The 18,620-nt window shown below is 36.8% G+C and overlaps 1 long non-coding RNA gene across 1 annotated transcript; it reads left to right on the top strand.

Moving 5' to 3' along the window:
* On the top strand, nt 10,632–18,128 carry LOC110397321. The gene is made up of 3 exons (XR_002437705.1): nt 10,632–10,721; nt 12,462–12,555; nt 17,781–18,128. It is a non-coding gene; the product is annotated as an uncharacterized LOC110397321 (long non-coding RNA).

Here is an 18,620-nt window from a genome sequence, read left to right as displayed (position 1 = left end):
TTTTCAGAACAAATTTGGGTAGGTGTTCCTTCTCCATTAACTTCTGGGCTGAAATCCACAGCAAAATAAATACAAGAGCAATTTCCTCTCTCCCCACACTGCTGTTGCATTTGGCCTAATACACTCTATGGGAGTTGCACCTGCTTAGACCAGATTTGAATCTGGCCACAGCCTTGCTGTGAGTTTTGTACCATCTGCGTGGACTTCTATTAATATCAACATGGCTTTGTCAAGGCTGCCTGGAGCCATGGGACTCTCTGAAATGTCTTTCCAAGCCCTGGGGAACACCGCTGGAATGAAGAGGTTGTATCAGGGATACAGTTGCTTGTCTCCTCTCCCTCCTCCTCAAAATGCACTGAATGTCAGAAAAAGGCTGATTTGCACGTAGCTGTTATAGAGCTGTACTCTCCATCAGTCTTATACAGTATTTCCTTTTCATATTTAAAGATTTAATCTGTTTCATTTTCTAAACCTCTTCTTGTGTACAGTGCATAACAATAAACAAGCTCTTCGGTTTTTCATAATCTGAAATTGGCACGATCACATTTGGAGAACCACAGTGTTTACTGTGCTTTTGAAGAGCATATTTTTATTTTGGAGATGGATAAAGCAAAGCAAAAATGGGTGCGAATGGTGAATGGCAAAGTGCCTGGTCTTATTAAGAGAGACCAAATGCAGAGAAATTGCCCTGGCAAAACACAGCCAAGAGGTTCACAATTCAGTGGAGCTAGGGAGTATGAAAGCTGTTAACACTCTGTAATGCAGTAGAAAGCAATCGCTCTTTGTCAACACAGAAACACTTAAGCCACTAGAATATTCAAAGACAGGAGTTTCTTTGTTCTGTTTTTTTTTCATTTAAAGAATAAATAATCTTTAATAATACAACAATTCTTTAATCATCTACATCTTGCCTAATAGTTTGCCTTAAGTGGAAATAACGTGATGGAGAATAGAGGAATAATGAGGAGACATACAACAGGAGAATAAAATCGATAAAGTTAAACTGATCACAAGATGTTTATGAGACATTCTTTTGAAATACAGCGTGCACAGTCCTTTGATAACAAGTGTTTCCCCCATGTCTTTTTCATTTCTTATCTGTGTGTGATTGTCCTGTGACAACTTTCTTTTTCTGCCTTGCCTTTCTACAGATTGTCCCTTTACCTTTGTAAAAATCAGGCAATTATAGCTTAAACTGAGCTATTTTCAATCACTCACGTTCTTTGTTTTTGTGACTGGTGAATTTTCTTCTGCAGTTTCCATACCCATGGGGTTTGGTTGTTTTGTGCGGTCTAATTTGTTGGGGTTTTTTTGCCTTTCAGGATTAAAATTTCATGCTGGTTAGTTCGTCCTCTAATCTCAGTAGTTTGTGGATGGGAAGGCTCTTAAAGAATGAGTGGGTAATGTTACTTTACAATAAATATTTCATAGTGCAATCATGTTGTCTTCCTGAGAGCCTGATCCATGCACAATGCTTTTTTTTTTTTTGCCAGCAAGAATTTATCTGTATTTCTTAATAAGCTTCAGATCACATCTCAAGTCCATGCAATGTTTCCAAAATCGTTAGTACAGATCAATGTAAACTAGTTACAACAGTTTGACAGGTAATTTCATACACTCTGAATTAAGGTAGTGATCAAATTAAAAGAAAAACAAACCAAAATATTCCTGCTCTAATAGTGATGATTTTCAGTCTTTTTGGTCTTCAAAACGTTTTGTGTGTATTTGCTGATTCATTTCAAAAATGACCACGTAAGACAGCAGAAGATTGCCCTTGTCTTTTAGGGGACTTGGAGGAGAAAATACTCCCAGTGAGACAGTGGGAGAGCAAAGACGAAAATGTCAAATTCCTAACTTCCTCGGTTTCATGAAACACACTACTTCAGCAACATATTTTTAGTATTCAAACTGCATTACAAAGGAAACATTTTAGGCACAAAACAGTAATTTAGTGGAATGGTTGCCTGCATTCAAGAAAGATTGCACACTGTACAGAGCAGACAATGGCAAGGCCGTGCTAATTTGCCAGATAGAGCTAATGATTTCATTATGTGTAAAAAGAGAAATTCTAGGACCTTATGGGATAAAAAAGCTCAATAGATTATTGTGAAGAAAAATGTTTGTGAAGAAGCAGGCTTAGGTTTTCTTCCACCAAGCAGCATTTGCTAATTTGAAGCCTTGTTGTCTTCCAAGGCCTGAGTATGCACACCACCTCTGCAAACTTCTTGAAAAAGGTATGTATGATTAGGTGTTGTTATCTCATTGATGAAAGCCCCCTGTTTGGTTTTTTTGGGTTTTTTTTTTTGAGTTCTTGAAATTTGCAAATGGGATCAGAATTATAACCATCATTTATCATTTGACAAATTATATCCTAAGCTACTTTAGAAAGACAAATGCTCACTAATTATGACAAGACTCTGCCAAACAGCAAGTGGAAGAATTGTTCTAAATTCTAAGGGGTCTGGCTTAATTGATCCATCAAAAAAATTAAAGCTTTGTGGAAAAAAGTATCAATTTTTTTCAGTCTTTAAGATGTGTTTGGGAGCTCTTGGAAAGGGACCAAAACGCCTTTGTGGATTATTCAAGGTTATGTTTTCAGATCTGAGTGCATGAAGCCAGTAGCATCACTGCTTCCTCCTCTACACAACTCTTCTCCCCCACGTTTTGCTGCCTGACATCCCTATTGGCTTTAAGTAAATAGAGTCAGTCAGGAGACCACAAACAGGATGTGGGAATACAAGGAACTGAGGTTAAAAGTGGCCAAAGACTATTTGTATTATTTCTGGACATGAACATGGAAAGATACATACATTAATGCTGTGAATGTGCATAATACCATCTGTGTATATACTCCCACCATTTGACATGGATAAAGTTAATGTTGTTCTGTAGAAAACACAGTATAATCTTGGAGATCTGAGCAAGGTGAAGTCTTTTCTCTATAGAATTTATGAAGCATTCTAGAATAAAGAAATGGCTTTATGGCTCTGTTGTGAGTGAGAACTGATTTATTGTAAACTCTTCTCATCCCTTATAACTCAATAATGATTAATTGTCAAGATCCAGCTCTAGGTTTCCCTCAGTCTGTACAGGGTTTCTTAATTGTGCATAATTAGAGTGGAGTGGTCTGAAAAACTTTGAAGACTACTACTGTTTCAACAAGCTCAGGTATTTAGTACCATAGAATTATAGAATCATAGAGTGGTTTGGATTAGAAGGGACCTTTAAGATCATCTAGTTCCACCCCCCTGCTATAGGCAGGGACATCTCCCAGTAGACCAGGTTGGACCCTACAGCCTGGTCTTGAACACCACCAGGGTAGGAGCATCCACAACCACTCTGGGCAACTTGTTGCAGTGTCTCACCATTCTCACAGTGAAGAATTACTTCCTAGACAAGTTTATAGACAAGTTTAAACTGATTGTGGAATAGCAGTTTTGGATTCCCTGTACATCTTTTAGATATGTGTTGTCTTTTTTTCTAGTTACATTGTCATGAAGTAGCATCATATTTAGAGGTATCTGTACATTAACATCAGATGTGTGGCTGTCTGCCACGCCCAAAAGCTTGCAGTGCAAACTTTGGAGAAAATCTTAAATGAAGCACAGAAAAGTCTAAGATACTGCTAAGGTGAACAATATGTGATAATGTTCTAATTCAGTTCAAAACAGAAGATATCAAATTTGTTTCACAAACAACAAGCTCAGGTTCATCCTTTCATTGAAAAGCTGGCTTTAAGAAAAATTAAAATATCTAGTGATTTCACCAACTAATTTGGTTTGTATTTTGACAGTGTACTTAAGAAAATTGGCTCTAAAAACAGTGGGAATATAAAACATCACTGAAAAAGTGAGGGATTTCTGTGAAATATTGTATAAAAAGTGGAGTTATTGCTTATACATTTTAACTGATCAATAAATAAAACTAAACTGCAAATAACAATATGATAAAACTAACTGAATGAAATGAGCACTAATAAATAGTTATTTTATCAAGAAAGTAGATGAAAACTCTTAATTTATGTTTCTGAATAACTTGCAGATAACAATGTTGAATTCCGTCTACAGACTTTTCTACGGGTGATCTCGTGGAGGTCGTATTTTCAGGATCGTAACACTACTTTCACAACTGAACTTCTGTTAAACTGTTATTCTATTTAGGGATGTCACAGCAGCACTTCATGTGGTGCAGGCACACTCAGGAAACTACTGAAACAGAAGCTATATTTAGATCCTTGTTTAGATGGTACTGAGCTTTGGGACACAGCGGTGGGTGGAGGTGGTGGTGGTGATGAGAGTCGTAGTATTCAGACTGCTATCCCTCTCATCCATCATCCTGTTTCCAGTGGTGCTAAAACTCAGAGTCTTCTGAAAAATATGTAGAAATTCTTAGACTGACAAAGATGGAATAAGGAACTGGGTTAAGTCTTACCTTAGCTATTCTCAGTAGTTGACTCTTACTATGAGAAAAAATGTGTGATTCTATTCAGCAAGTGCTTTGTTGTTGTAGCCGTTCTTTTCAACTCAATGCAACAACTTCTACTGTGACTTCAGATAGTCTCATAGAATGTGAGAGGGGCCCAGGCCTCACAAGATGGAACTGATTACTGAAAATATGATTATTCCTTAAGAAATGTAAAGAAGTTCTGGCACAAGCCATTAAACAGCTGAATAACTATGAGTTTCTTACTCTCATGGTCTGCTTGAAAAACTATTTTAATATCTCTCTGTAGCTTTCTACTGCAGACATGGAATACAAAAGTAGCGTTAATGAAGTTAACCTTTTTTTTTATGCTCACGAAAGAAGCACAGGGAAAGATTATGGCCTGAATTACATTATTTTTTTTTCCGTCAATTTGAATTTAAGGATCTCTTCTGTGTTTCTCTCTTAGCAATGCAATGTAGGACTTCTGGTCTTATAAAGTATGGTTATTTTTCACTTACAAAAATCTATATAATAGCATGATTGTTCGGAAGCTGATATAACTTAAATTTGGGGAAGAGAAGTTTTAAAAAAGTTAACATAGAAAAAAATAGCAGAGGAAGAGGAAAAGGAAGGAAAAAGCGTGAAGTTATCTCAGGAAAGAACTAAACAATGATTTATTGAATTTCTGTTTTCTAGAAACCTTGCGCCTCTGATGGCCAGCAGAGTACCTTTAAGAAATATTGGTCTAAACTGTTGCTAATCCACCTTACTTCAACTGTTAGCTTTGATGTCTCCCTTGAGAAATATTAGAGGAAGAAGAGGGATGGCTTGTATTAGAGTTTATGAACACAGAATTGCCTGTCCCAGTTTGCCTTGCCAAGTTTGTATGCTGTCCATAAGAAGTACATAGTGCCTGACTGAAATATGGATTTATATCCAAATAAATTACACCAATAGCTATTCATAAAAATGGAGCGCATTTTTATTATTGATCTACTTCTTGGAGGGATCACAAAAATGATGCTGCATACTATTTGTTTCTGCTGTTTGCTACGTGACAGAAGACATAGTTTCTGCTTCTTTCTTTCATTTTTTTCTTAAACTTACAGAGCTTTACATAACATGAACTATAAATAACATTTCATTTTGATATAACATGGAGGACTGCAAAACTAAAAACCTCTAGCATTCATTTTTCTAACTTGACAAATTATGTTTATCACATTTTATGTAGAAAACTTGTTTTGAAGGGAAAGTCTAAACTGGTAGGCATTCCTAAAAAAATTATTTAGCATTTTACCAATATCTCAGAGATTTCAGTGATACTATGGTGAAATGGGATGTCTAGAAGATGACGGATGAGTAGGAGTTTCTAGTGTTGGGGAATTCAGACGATGTATTTCAAGGGCCTAGGCATGCTGCTGTTTGCTGGCAGAGAAAAATGAGGAAAGGTATGCAAGAGAGGGAAATCATCTGCTGTTGAAAATGGAGAATTAATCCTGAATGGGTCCTTTAAAAAAGAATATCATTGACACTACTGATTGACAGTTGGCTGCCATAAAATATTTTGTCTGAAATCCCAGAAAATGCTCATGGCAGAAATGTTGTGTGCAGGAGTGGCTTTAACAAGCATATTTTGGAGAGGGGTGATTAGGGACTCCTTCTCTGCTCATGCACCAACACTGAAAGGAAGACCTCCATTTCCAAGTGATTATTTTTACAACCAGTCTAGAATATTTATGACTCTTTCTATATCTGACCTAACTCAACTTGTGTAACCTTAAGACTATGGTGTTCACAAGGAGATCTGTTTGCAGAATCAAGAGCTTAGTTCTGTGGAGCATATCCTATTATTGCCAAGCACATCCAACTTCTCAGTGGCAAAATATAGCATTCAGTATTTGGACAAACCTCTCTTTACTTGGAAAGGCTGAGTGCTGATTTAGCTTTGTTATAACAGCAAGTTACAGTCTAAAAGAACTTAAAATGTGGTACAGTTTAATTGGAGACATTGATTCAAAACACACTGAAATTAATGAGTGAGTCACTGGCCATTAGATCAGCCTTTTTGTGTTAGGACTGATGATGCCAAAACAATATATTTTTTTATCATCTCTTTGAATTTGACAGAACTGCATGGAAGGAAGCACAGAGAGCAATCAGCACAGTTTCACATGAAACCAGGATTACAGAAAACACTGCTGTGTCCCTTTCAATACTGAATTTGCAGTTCCATCATGTGTGTTTATTTGTATCTGTGCAGCAAATCAGTTGTTGATAAAATAACTACTACAGCTATATGAACAAGAATAAAACAAGTAGTTCCCCACTGAAAATACATAAGATGTTTAGAAAGCACTGTGAGCTAAGAATAAAGTCTCAGATGAAAGATAAGTATTTATCATACCAAAAAAAATAAAACAGCAACAAAACAACAGATGGAACAAGAGAGAATGCATGCAAATTCCTTTATGAAATGCATGTATTCGCTGAAATATTCTTCATAGCAAGACACACATCAAATATGAACAGTTTTCCTGAAAGATTGCATGGAAATTAGTATGAATAATAAGACACCAAAACCTGTAGACTACACATTCATCTTAAATCCTGGTTTGCAGTCTTTTTTGCTAAGCCTGATCTGCTATGTACTGGTGCTTTAAGGACCTAGGAATTACGGAGAACTTATATAAAAAGAAAAACAAAGAACAAATTAAAGAGCGTGGTCTATGAACCATTCTCTTACCACCAACATTTTTTAAAAATATGTGCCATCCTAGTTGATAGGTATTTGCAGAGTCTTCTACTTTTCCTATACATTGAACTTTTAGTTACTTTATTCATGTTTTGCCTGATTTGCGGGTATACGTGCTGAATACATTGAAGATTTCCACTCAAAAGGAATATACAAGCAGAGTAATTTCCTAGCGGTGCTGTGTTTTCTTATTCTGATGAACTGCCACCTTAGGGAAGAACAAAGAATGAAACTGGAACAAAGTTTTTCAAAATCTAATTTTTATTCTTTATGATAGTTCATCAATACTTTTTTCAGTATTTTTATTAGAATGTGATTGAAATAAAATAATTTATTGAACTTTCAGGTTGGGCAAAATGATTTCTTTTTAATAAAGACATAAAAAACTTCTATTACTAACATTCAATAATATTAATTCTGTAATATTTAGGAATTCATAGTATTTTCCATTAGCGCAAAAAATGTTGGCAGTTTGCTTGCTTCAGCAGGAAAAACACCTCCTGTAGAAAAATATTGTTTTCAGTAGAAATCTTTGCCCCAGGAATTATGCAGGTCCAAGAAACCACGTATATCTAAATGCATCAGGAATTTTTTTTTCTTTTCTCGTGGTATTTTGCAATATACATACAGAAAGAAAAAAGAATTATGACGCATGTAAATATTATTTGTCTGTTTATTATTGGGGAATAAATCGATATGCTTAATGTAGTCACTACAATTATGCCTGCAAGCACACATTCACCAGTCTTTTGTTTGCTCTGATACTTCTCTTTTTTGGGGGGAGATGAATTAAACCTGTCAGGATGTCCAATTCTATCACTGACCCACTTTAATTAATTTATCGTGCTGGAGAGAATGTGATCCCAAGCTGAAACATAGCCCTGCAATAATGTGTTAATACAGCTCATAGCTAGGGACAATTAGAGTCTGTTCAAGAGAGAGACAATTTGTAAATGTTTACATCCATGTTTAATTATACTTTTTAAAACAAATGTTGAGAAAAAAAAAATAGAAGAGAAAAAGAGAAAGGAAAAATGGGAAAAAATTAAAAAAAAGGAAAGAAAAAATAAAAAAAGAAAAAAAAGGAAAAAGAAAGAAATTCTCAGGAAAATCCAGCTTCCAGAGTAACCCACAGAATAGTCTTTTGGAGCTTGGACCTGCTGTCAAAGTACAGTGCATAGCCTGAGGCACCCTAACTGCCTACACATGTTGTTAGCTTGCAGCTAATCTGGGACAAGTGGACTTTAACTGCAGTTAAAGTGAAGTTAAAGCTTGTGATTGAATCATAGAATGGTTTGGGTTGGAAGGGACCTTTAAGATCCTCTAGTTCCAACCCCCCTGCTATAGTCAGGGATACCTCCCACTAGACCAGGTTGCTTAAAGCTCCATCCAGACTGTCTCCAGGGTGGGAGCATCCACAGTCTCTCTGGGCAACCTGTTCCATCTCCCCTCCCTCACAGTAAAGAATTTCTTCCTAATATCCAGTTTAAATCTACTCTCTTCCAGTTTAAAGCCATATCCCCTCCTCCTCCCACTGCATGCCCTTATAAAAAAGTCTCTTCCCACATTAGCCTCTGACTAATAGGACACACGTGGGCAGTCACTGTGGCTCACCTAGCCTGGAAACTGGTTATGCTGGGATCATTTGCTCATCTTTGCGAGCCCTGGGAAGAAAGCATAAATCTGGGTGACCCTACAAATTAGACAAGACTCAAATGTATTCTGTGAGAGATCCTGCATTTTCGGATTAACAGGATGGATGATTCAATTTGACTTTTATTTCTTAGGACTGTTATGACTTTCTGAGAATGGCTTCCCTTTAGCCACCTTCCTAAATCAACGTGAGAGTACAGTCCTAGAAAATATCTTGGAAGGGTTTTCCAACCCACGCACAGCAATTTGAGCAAGTGTCTTTTCTGTCACAGTAGCCAACTACTGCAGCATCCAAGGGTTTTGCATGCCTCACTGGCAGATCTGATGAACAGACAGAGGATGACTCAAAAGAAGAGACAGATTGGAAGCCAGAGGCTTCTGTGCATTATTTAGCAATGCCGCTTACATCTGCGATGGGCCTGTGTTGAACCACTTATTCTGATCAGAAGAACTGAAACACATATTTATTTCGGATAAATGTTCTTTTTAAGGAAAGAAAATGCTTATCACTGGAAAAAGCCAGAAGCCTGCCAGGGATCCTATGGCTCCTGGATTTACTGGTGTATGGTGACATGCACACTGACACTCTTCTGATAAGCAGTTTTCTGAGAAGTCTCTCATAGACTGACTGAGTGCATAGGGGACTGCTATTGTCACCTGCTGGAATGACAGAGTGAAAACATTTCTTGGCTCAGAGGATAATACTGCCTGTTATATCAGGAAATCTTGTTGTATGGCCATCACTTTTCCAGATTTCAGTGTAAAAATAGGTTAGACTTTTGCTCCCCCCCCCCCACCCATTCTGATTCAATGTCTCTAGAAATTCCTTCTTATAATGACTTAGATGTCAAGTTTTCACTTCCAACTTGTACTTTATTCATTACTTGCTTTTATTCTTTTCCTGAATCATAGAATTAGCAAGGTTGGAAAGACCTACAAGATCATCCAGTCCAAATTAGGCAATCTAGGGGAAAGAGTTAACACTTTCCTGTATTTGTCCATCCTAGATGTCAGGTTTTGGATTGTACATGGCTGAAGTTGATGTCCCCATCTTTCAGTTTCCTTGGGAACACTCATATAATAAGAGGGTTGTTTAGATCCTACAAGATTATTTTTATTTTGCATGAGTCCCTTCTTAGGTAACATATTATTACACGGGGAGTATGTGTGGAAAATACCATTCTGCGTGTTTTGCCTGAGAGCAATACAAAGGAAATTATGCCATGGCTCAAAGTTATACTGAAAAAAAACCCTCTTTTTATATTGCACAAAACTTATCAAGAGGAAGCCCCTGAATAAGACTTTTATACCCCTCTGCTGGAAATTTGCCACTAATCTGCTCTAGCACTGCAATCCTGTGCTAGAATTATCCCCTCATTCTGACTTTTTTTCTCATCCTACCCTTATCAAAGAAAGGGAAAAAAAACACCTGTGATGGACTGCAGTGGAAAAAAAGGTTTCAGTTTTATTATTCATAAGATAATTTCACAGCAACTATATCATGTGTTAGCTAAACTTTCAACTTCTCTCAATATGATGTAAAATGGAGATGAGGATATTACAGGTGCATGTGCTGCTGGTGTCTCTGTGAACAAACAGGAACTGGGAGGGTTTAGGTGGATCTCTGTTGCTGAAAATAATTTCTTCATTACTGAGAGCCTTACACTGAGCTCAGCTGATGAGCTCCTCCATCTGTTTCTGTTAATTTATTGAATAAGCACCACCTGACAGTTAAATAAATAAGAGCTTCATGTAGTTAATATAAGAAACTCAAGGAAATCAGAGTGTGAAAGTTTTGGGGTAGGGAAAAAAAAACAAACAGCTACAACTTCTGCTTCAGTTTCACCAAAGCAAATTTAACAGATGAAGCATGAATTTTATATTCCAGGTATGTGAGCTCCATTTTCAGCATTGACCTGCTATTCAACTTCAGGTTTGATGCAGCTTCTCTGGGCCATCAAACCTCAGGTGTAATATGGTGCTTAAAGAGATGATGACTGATTCTCAGTATTTCATTTCCACATGATTTAGTTTCTGAGATAAAGAAGTTCCCCTTTTCTCATAAATGTAGACTAGCATAGACCTACATACAACATCTTGCCCAAGGAAAGACCTATCTCTGTGAGCACTTGCTGGTAATGTTTATTTAACTGTAAGTGAGGTAACCCTGGTATGTTAAGAAAGGTCTTCAGAAATATAAGTATTTCAAGGTCTCATAAATACAAATATATCTTGAGTGGCCTCTTCTACTTAAAGCTTCTCCAGATTGCAACTACTCTCATTCTACTATGTTCTGTCTATGTATCATATGGCTAATGTGCATTTCTTGGAACACTGGATCTAACGTTCCAAAATTTTCTTGGCTCCGTACTGACAGAAATGCTGTGCTTCTCTTGAGCGTTTTTAATTTTTTTTTTCCCTTGCAATTAGAATTTTTGTTCATAACTTTGGCTCATTTATGTTGACAACATTTTTCAGGTCAAGAACTCTACTTCAGCTTTCCAGAATTTTCATGTCACCTCATCTCTGAAATCAAACAAAATTCTTCATAGCAAAAATGTCCAAACGTACATGAGTATGTTGCTAAACTACTAGTGTGAAGGAGAGTGGCTGTCATGATTGCCAGAATCTAAATGATCCGGTAGAGAACAGAACATAGGTTACTGAACTACATCACTTCCAATGAGGAAATAAATTAAGTAATGTGGTCAGCATCCATATCTTTCTTATTGGCTTATCTACATAGGTAAGGACAGAGAAAGCCAGCGTATTTGGCTTGTTTCAGAGCTACCAAGATGTATCTCAACTTCAGCATAGAAGTACATCAATGTGGTACTGTGCCCAGACCAATAACAGCAGCATGTCTTTGCTGCTCCTTGATCACTCTTCTGGAAATGGTTTGCAGTAGAGGTGGTCCTATCATGGTCCTATCTCTGTTCATCCATAGGGGAAACAGCCTTATGCTGCAGTTTGTATGCATCACTATTGCTGTTCAGACCTGATTTTCTTTGCAGAGACAGAACTATGATAATGGTTGTCTGAAAGTGAAGAAACCCAAGACAAAAAAAGTGCTTCTTCCAAAGAATTCACCATGCCTTAAAAAGGCAAATGAGAAATACACAGAGCTACTAAGCATCAGTCTAATGGCATATTCTCAGCTATTGGCATAATTATGGGGGCCAAAAATAAGGTTGAAGAGATCTAGGTTGCACAGGAGTAGGGCAACCAAAGGAGTGCCGCTGTAGTGAAAGACAAACCTGATGTCATTAAAATTCTGCATTGATGAGATAAACAAAAGAAAAGATGACTAAGAAAGGTGTAAAAATGAGAAAAAGGCAACAGACCAGAGTTGTTCTGGTGGTGGCTGGAAAATGACACCAGGAGGGCTGGTCAATACCAATAAGGCAAGAAGCTGGATCATAGAGGATCTTAAAAATTGCAGTGGGTTTTTCCAAATGACTGAATAAGTGTTTTCTGGGAACAGGAAAGGATATATGAACCCTAGAGAGCCTGACAGCTCCGAGAAATCTGGTTAATTATGACATTAAGATATTTTAAATGTAGATTGAAAACTTTAAAAATAATTATATTAAAAAATAAAAGATATCTGTGTGATAATGCATTACAGCTTGAAAACCATTGTCACGAATGGCTGTCAGCAGAGAGGAAAACAAGTGAGAGAATGAAATATATGGGGAAAGAACAAAAACTGAGGATGTCAGGTAAGAGAACATTAGAATGCAGAACTAGAATCTGTAAGCTCTGAAGCTGATTCCCTAGTGGACTCTGGCTTTCTCTCTCTGACCTGAAGTGCTTAATTATTTGTCTTATAGAAAGTGCTTTGCCTTAATTCATCCTCTTTAAGAGCTTTGTAGATTAGGGGGGAAAAAAAAAGCCAAATAACACTCGCAATATAGTTGGTAATAAGTAGAAACTTAACATGTCTGAACGATACAAACGGAAGTGAAACAAACACAAATTCAACATAAGATCTCCAACTGGCATGGAAATTCTCAGCCCACATCATTCCAGTCACTGTTAGTTTTATTGTTTTCTTCTTTTGTTTGTTCTTTCATTTTAAAAGCAGGTAAGAACCACCTGCATATAATATTTGGATAAAGCTTGCCAGAAGATAATTCCACTTTGCAATAGCTTCCAGATATACACATTTGTATTTGGTTTGCACTGGAATAAAATGTAATGCTCTGGTGTGTTTTTGCAAAATGAATTTGGTTTGGAACATTTGCTTTTGGATCAAAGTTGTCAAAGTTAAAACTGTAGATGAAGGTTAAAATACATCTCATTTTAGAAATTTTTTTTGGTGGGCAATATTAAAAGAGCAATCTTAAAAGAAACTTCTTGGGATGTCTGAATTTTCTCTATCACAGTTAATCTTGTAAAACAGGATGTTTGCATTTACAAAAAGTCACAGCAACTGCTTTAAAATGACATTTTGAATCACTTGCTGAATTTGGAGCTCCCAGAAATCATGGTTTTCAGGGTTTTGTTTTTGTCTTTGTCCACAGATAAGATACTAGGGATTTGGGGGTTGTTTTTTCCTCCTCTTCAAGGAAAACAGGGCTATTCTTATATACCTAGATCACAGGCCACTAATAAAAAGTACAGAAGAAACATAGGCTTGTTGGAGTGCATCCAGAGGAGGGCCACAGAAATCATGCATGGGATGGAACACCTCTCCTACAAGGACAGGCTGAGAGAGCTGGGGCTGCTCAACCTGGAGAAGAGAAGGTTGCGAGGTGACCTGACAGCAGCCTTCCAGTATCTAAAGAGGAGCTACAGGAAAGAAGGGGACAGACTCTTTAGCAGGGTCTGTGGTGATAGGACAAGGGGAAATGGTTTCAAGATTAAAGAGGGTAGATTTAGGTAGAATATGAGGAAAAAGTCTTTTACAGTGAGGGTGGTGAGGCTCTGGAACAGGTTGCCCAGAGATGTGTTGTGTGCCCCACCCCTGGAGACTTTCAAAGCCAAGCCGTGCCAGGCTCTGAGCATCATGATCTAGCTGTAGATGTCCCTGTTCATTGCAGGGGTGTTGGACGAGATGAGCTTTAAAAGTCCCTTCCAACTCTGAGGATTCTATGATTCTAAAAAGGATGAATAATATAAACGTCAGAAAACACACCAACAGCCTGACTTCAAGAAAAAAACAGTCAGTGAAGACTGCTTTGATTTGCACAGGCCTCGTACTTGGCCTCTAATAAATCCTTTTGTGTTTAAAGTTACTATTCATGCACTTAATATTTCCTTAGACGTCTAGTTGTCTACGTAAGGCAGAGCAAAGAGAAGCCAGATATTGAATACCTATGGCTGGATCAAAAATGCCACATCCTATTACACAAAATCACAAGCCAACAGAAACACAGGCTAGTAAAACTGCTCAAAAGATCAGGGATATTTATATTTTTATTAAATGAGCTTTTACCAGTACTAACGTACCTCTTCACCATGCTCTAACTGTATGTCCCATATCTAGTATTTTCAGTATCTATCATGCTTTTCCCTCTCCCACTCCCCAGACTTAATTTGCTGCTGGATGTTGTTATTGTTTTATGCAGGCTTCTGCACTTATTTTACTGCTTGGATACTCAGAATACTCCTGCTTTGTGCTGTGCTGGAGACAAAATGTCACAATTTTTTTCACAGAGTTGAGAAGTAAATGACTGCTTAGCAATACCGAGATACCTTTCCAGAGATTACATCTGATCTCAAAAATGGGACAGTGCTTGCCTACTCAAAGAATCTATACTTATCAAGAAATAACAACAATAATAATAATGATATGAAGCCCATACTTTATTTTTAGGAAAGAAGGTATATACTAGCTGATATAGACAGATGTTTGGACAGTGGCGCTACATTCAGAATGTGGAAGTTAACATACGCCAAAATCCATGCCAGCAATGTACTACTCCAAATGTTTCTAAATACTAATGTTTTTAAAATTATTAAACTGATGAAAAGTAACCTGATATCTAATAAGTCCTTTTCTCTCGTATTTCTCGCAAAGATGCAGAGCAATACAACGCAAATTTACAAATATGAAGTCACAATGTTGTAATCAAATACTTAAGATGGAAAAATATTTTAAATCCGTTTTGAAGACACCGCTGTGATATTTTCCTATTGTAACTATGACACGTAGAGTCAGGTTCTGGATAAATAAGTCAATTTGCCTGAATACAGTTTTATCCCCCATTTGGCTGCTGTAATCACCTAAATTCCCTTGCAGCTCTTGCATATCACCCTTATGAAAACAACCACCACACTCTGATCATGGCAGGGTTCTTGCTTTAAGGGTTATTCCTTTAAATTCTTTCCACATTATGTTTTCTAAAATTCGTATTTGGCACTGAATATCAGAGCTCCTGTGCAGGGAGTTCATCTCTGTATTTCGTCTGCTGGTGAGCTTTTCTTAGATCAGTTGTTTCTGTGAGTCTTATTGCAAATGTACTCTCTCATTTTTCTGTGGCCAGTACATTGCTATTATTCTTTATCATTCATTCACAGTAAAACATTTGAAATTTTATCTTAATCAGTGCTTTCCATATGGCCTCAACTGAACAGCTTAGGGAAGTTAGCCATTTATTGCTTGGGAACTGGCTGGGTATCAGTCAGCACATGGGAGGTGGTAAATAATTGCCTTTGGTTTGATTCATTTTCCTTCTCTTTTTCCACTTTTTCATTTATTAAATATTTTTTTATCTCAACCCACATGTTTTTTTTACTGTCTTCTTTTACTTTATTCTTTTTCTTAACTTTTTTTGCCCACTCTTCTTCCCCCTTTCCCTGTCTCTTGTCCTACAGTGGAAGGGAGAGAGAAGTTTAAGTGGCTGTGTGCTATGCTGTTAAGACAAACTTTACCAAATTCACACATCAGTATATCTTCTACAATTCTATGTTACATGGTATAATGTTTATAAATGGAAGGAACTAGTAACAATAAATGAACCTAGAATGCTCACCATCAAGAAAAGAACTAAAATACCCAAAATTTCAGATATACAATACAGCTTGTGTTGATAAGATACTGTGGAAAAAGATAGAGTAAGAAACTGAGCTAATTTATTTTTATACTAACTAAAATGGTGCTGAAATCTGAGGATTATTGCTTCCAAATCACTGGATAATGTGATGTCTTAAGAGAATGCATCTTCTCTGAAACAGCATCTCATGTTATAGGTCTCTGTAAATTTTCCCAAGTCATTAACCAAATCCAAGTTAAAGGACAAAACAAACATTGCAGAGCATTTCTTCTCTACTGCTGATTTAATGTCTTTTCATCCCAAAATCTCCCTTGGAAATCAGGGGAGAAGACTGTCACCGAGCAATGACATAGGTAATATCCTGATCCTCTGATACCAGTGGGAGGTTTTTCATGTAATTCACCTCGTGGGTTCAGCATCCTTTCTGTCTCCTCTTTGCTGAGTTATTAAAAGATAAAGAAGAGCAGCTGCTGCAGCAGTCATAAAAATTGACAAACTTACAATAGGTGATGCCACCTGTGCCTGCCTAATTTAATCACAGCCCAAACAATCTGCTGTCCATTTACAGTGGAGATAATGTTCAAGTGCATCTGAAAGTGACTCAGAAGCAGGAGGGCAAGGGGAGAGGAAGCAGCATGGGGGCAGTTTGCTCAAACACCCTCTTGATTACAAAGAAAGTTTATAGATTATTGCTGCTGGTCATGAAAAAACCCTTCCCTGCTTTTATGTGCAGAGGGAAAAAAATCTGGTAAGCACAAAGCAAAGATAATTTCAACTGTTTCCACCATACCAGCTGTACGGTATTATATCAGCTATTGCTGATCCATCTGTAGTGAATGCTCCTTGCCAGTTGCTTGGCTAAGAGGGAGTTTAGAAGGACGTGCCAATGGAGGAAGATGCCTGTTTATTGTACAGGCGTAATTGTCTTTTCTGCTGGATGATCTCACGATCTACTATCCAACAGTGGTCTCCATTTCTTTTATACAATTATGTTAGTATAATTTTGCATATTACAACAGTGAAGCTATTGAAACTTTTCAGGTAGTTGACTTCTTACAAGGTAGAAAAGCAGTGGGATTGTGAGTTAGCTATAAGATCTCAAAAACTTGGTATGGCTTGGTGGTAGTGACAGTGGGTCTTATATTTAGGTAAAGCTCTCTACCATCTGATGTGTCTTCAGATGAAATGAGTACAGTCATACAGTTCGTAGTTCAATGAGCAGGAACATGTGTGGCCAACTTCTGAGAAGTTCAGTTCAGTGTTGAGTGTATTGATAAATGCGTTAGCAGTCAAAAAAAAAAAAGTCTCACTGATTTCCACACCATCCAGAGGTATTTAATTCAGGATTTGTGCTTCCAGCATTACTAGAGTCAGTGGATCTTCATAACCAAAAAATAAATAGGCTTTAAAATGTCAATTAAAAATGTGCTTTTTTAAGTCATCTTCTCCTATTTACCAGAAACATATCTACATTTTTTTGTTGTCTTGACTTTCCTCTGAACTCTGTTCTTCTCTTCTCCATGCCATTATTACAACTCACTCACAACAGCAGGAACTTTCCCTATACCTTCACCACCACCATATGTATATGTATCTATAAAACCAGACTATCTTGCTTATATTATATACTAATGTCTAGGCTGTCATGAAACACACCTAATTCCTTTAGGTAATAAAGAATGAACAAAGTGCTCACATACTTTCTGAAGTTTGAAAGATTTCAAAAACCTACTTAATATATTGTGAGATACAGGACATTGCTTGAAGGATATTTATGTGACGGGATGTCTTAGGGTATTTAGAGTTTTTAAGATACATCGATTTCAGACTATCTCCTTCAACTCCTACAAACTATATTAATTCATTTTAATGTTCTGCATGGAAGTGCTATTTTTTCATCTTACAAAAAATTATCAATTTATTTTAAAATATTCTGTTTCTTATAGACAAAGCCAAGACACAGATTGGAGTCAGCTGATGATTAATAAACCCAAACTTTGATGTCTGAATGCACTTAAAGATTGTCTTCTAGTCAAGAGCAGTGCAACAGGTGCAGTTGATTGAATCTGGAGAATAACACAGCTGACCTAAATTGACATGCTATTGCCTAAAGAGATGGGTCTACTGCCCTTTAGATGCCCTAGGTTGAGAGGGAAATAACAAGGGGTCTACTGGTTCTGTAACAGGATGTGAAAAGAATATTTGCCTTGATAGACAAAACTCTTTGCATCAGCATAAAAATATTTCAAGAACCAATAAAGATTTCTTCTCTTTTCTCAAAACATCATTACAGAGTCAGGGAGTGAAATATGTTTCTGATTTCCTGTTGCTTACTTGAAATGATTAAGTAAATAAATTCATCAATTTTATATAACATTCAAAGTATTTTAAGTTTGATTTATCAGATTCAGATTACTCTTCTAGCATCATTTTTTTGTAAAATAAAATAATATTTTTGCATTAAAAATGCTTGTAAAAACTAAGATACTAAAAATATTTGAGGGAAAAATGCATCAGTCAATTCTAAACATATTTTTACCTGTCTCACAAAGTATCTTACTCCTTTAGCAAAGTATAAAGTTTTCTTTTTATTTTCCATTTTGTTTTCCAATGAACTGTAACTCGTATCTCACCATAGAGCAAAAGAAGCAAATTTGTTTCTCCCAGAAGAGATAATCCATCTTCACAGCTGAAAATTTTTCTATTATTATTTGCTTAGTCACAAAAAAAAAAATCCCAAAACATCTTGCATTTACCCCATCTTACTTTTAATTTGGGTAGAACTT

This window comes from Numida meleagris, chromosome 4 (assembly GCF_002078875.1).
Source record: "Numida meleagris isolate 19003 breed g44 Domestic line chromosome 4, NumMel1.0, whole genome shotgun sequence".
Taxonomy (NCBI): domain Eukaryota; kingdom Metazoa; phylum Chordata; class Aves; order Galliformes; family Numididae; genus Numida; species Numida meleagris.
The sequence above is the reverse complement of the archived record's forward strand: the minus strand, read 5'-3'. Positions and strand labels throughout refer to the sequence as shown.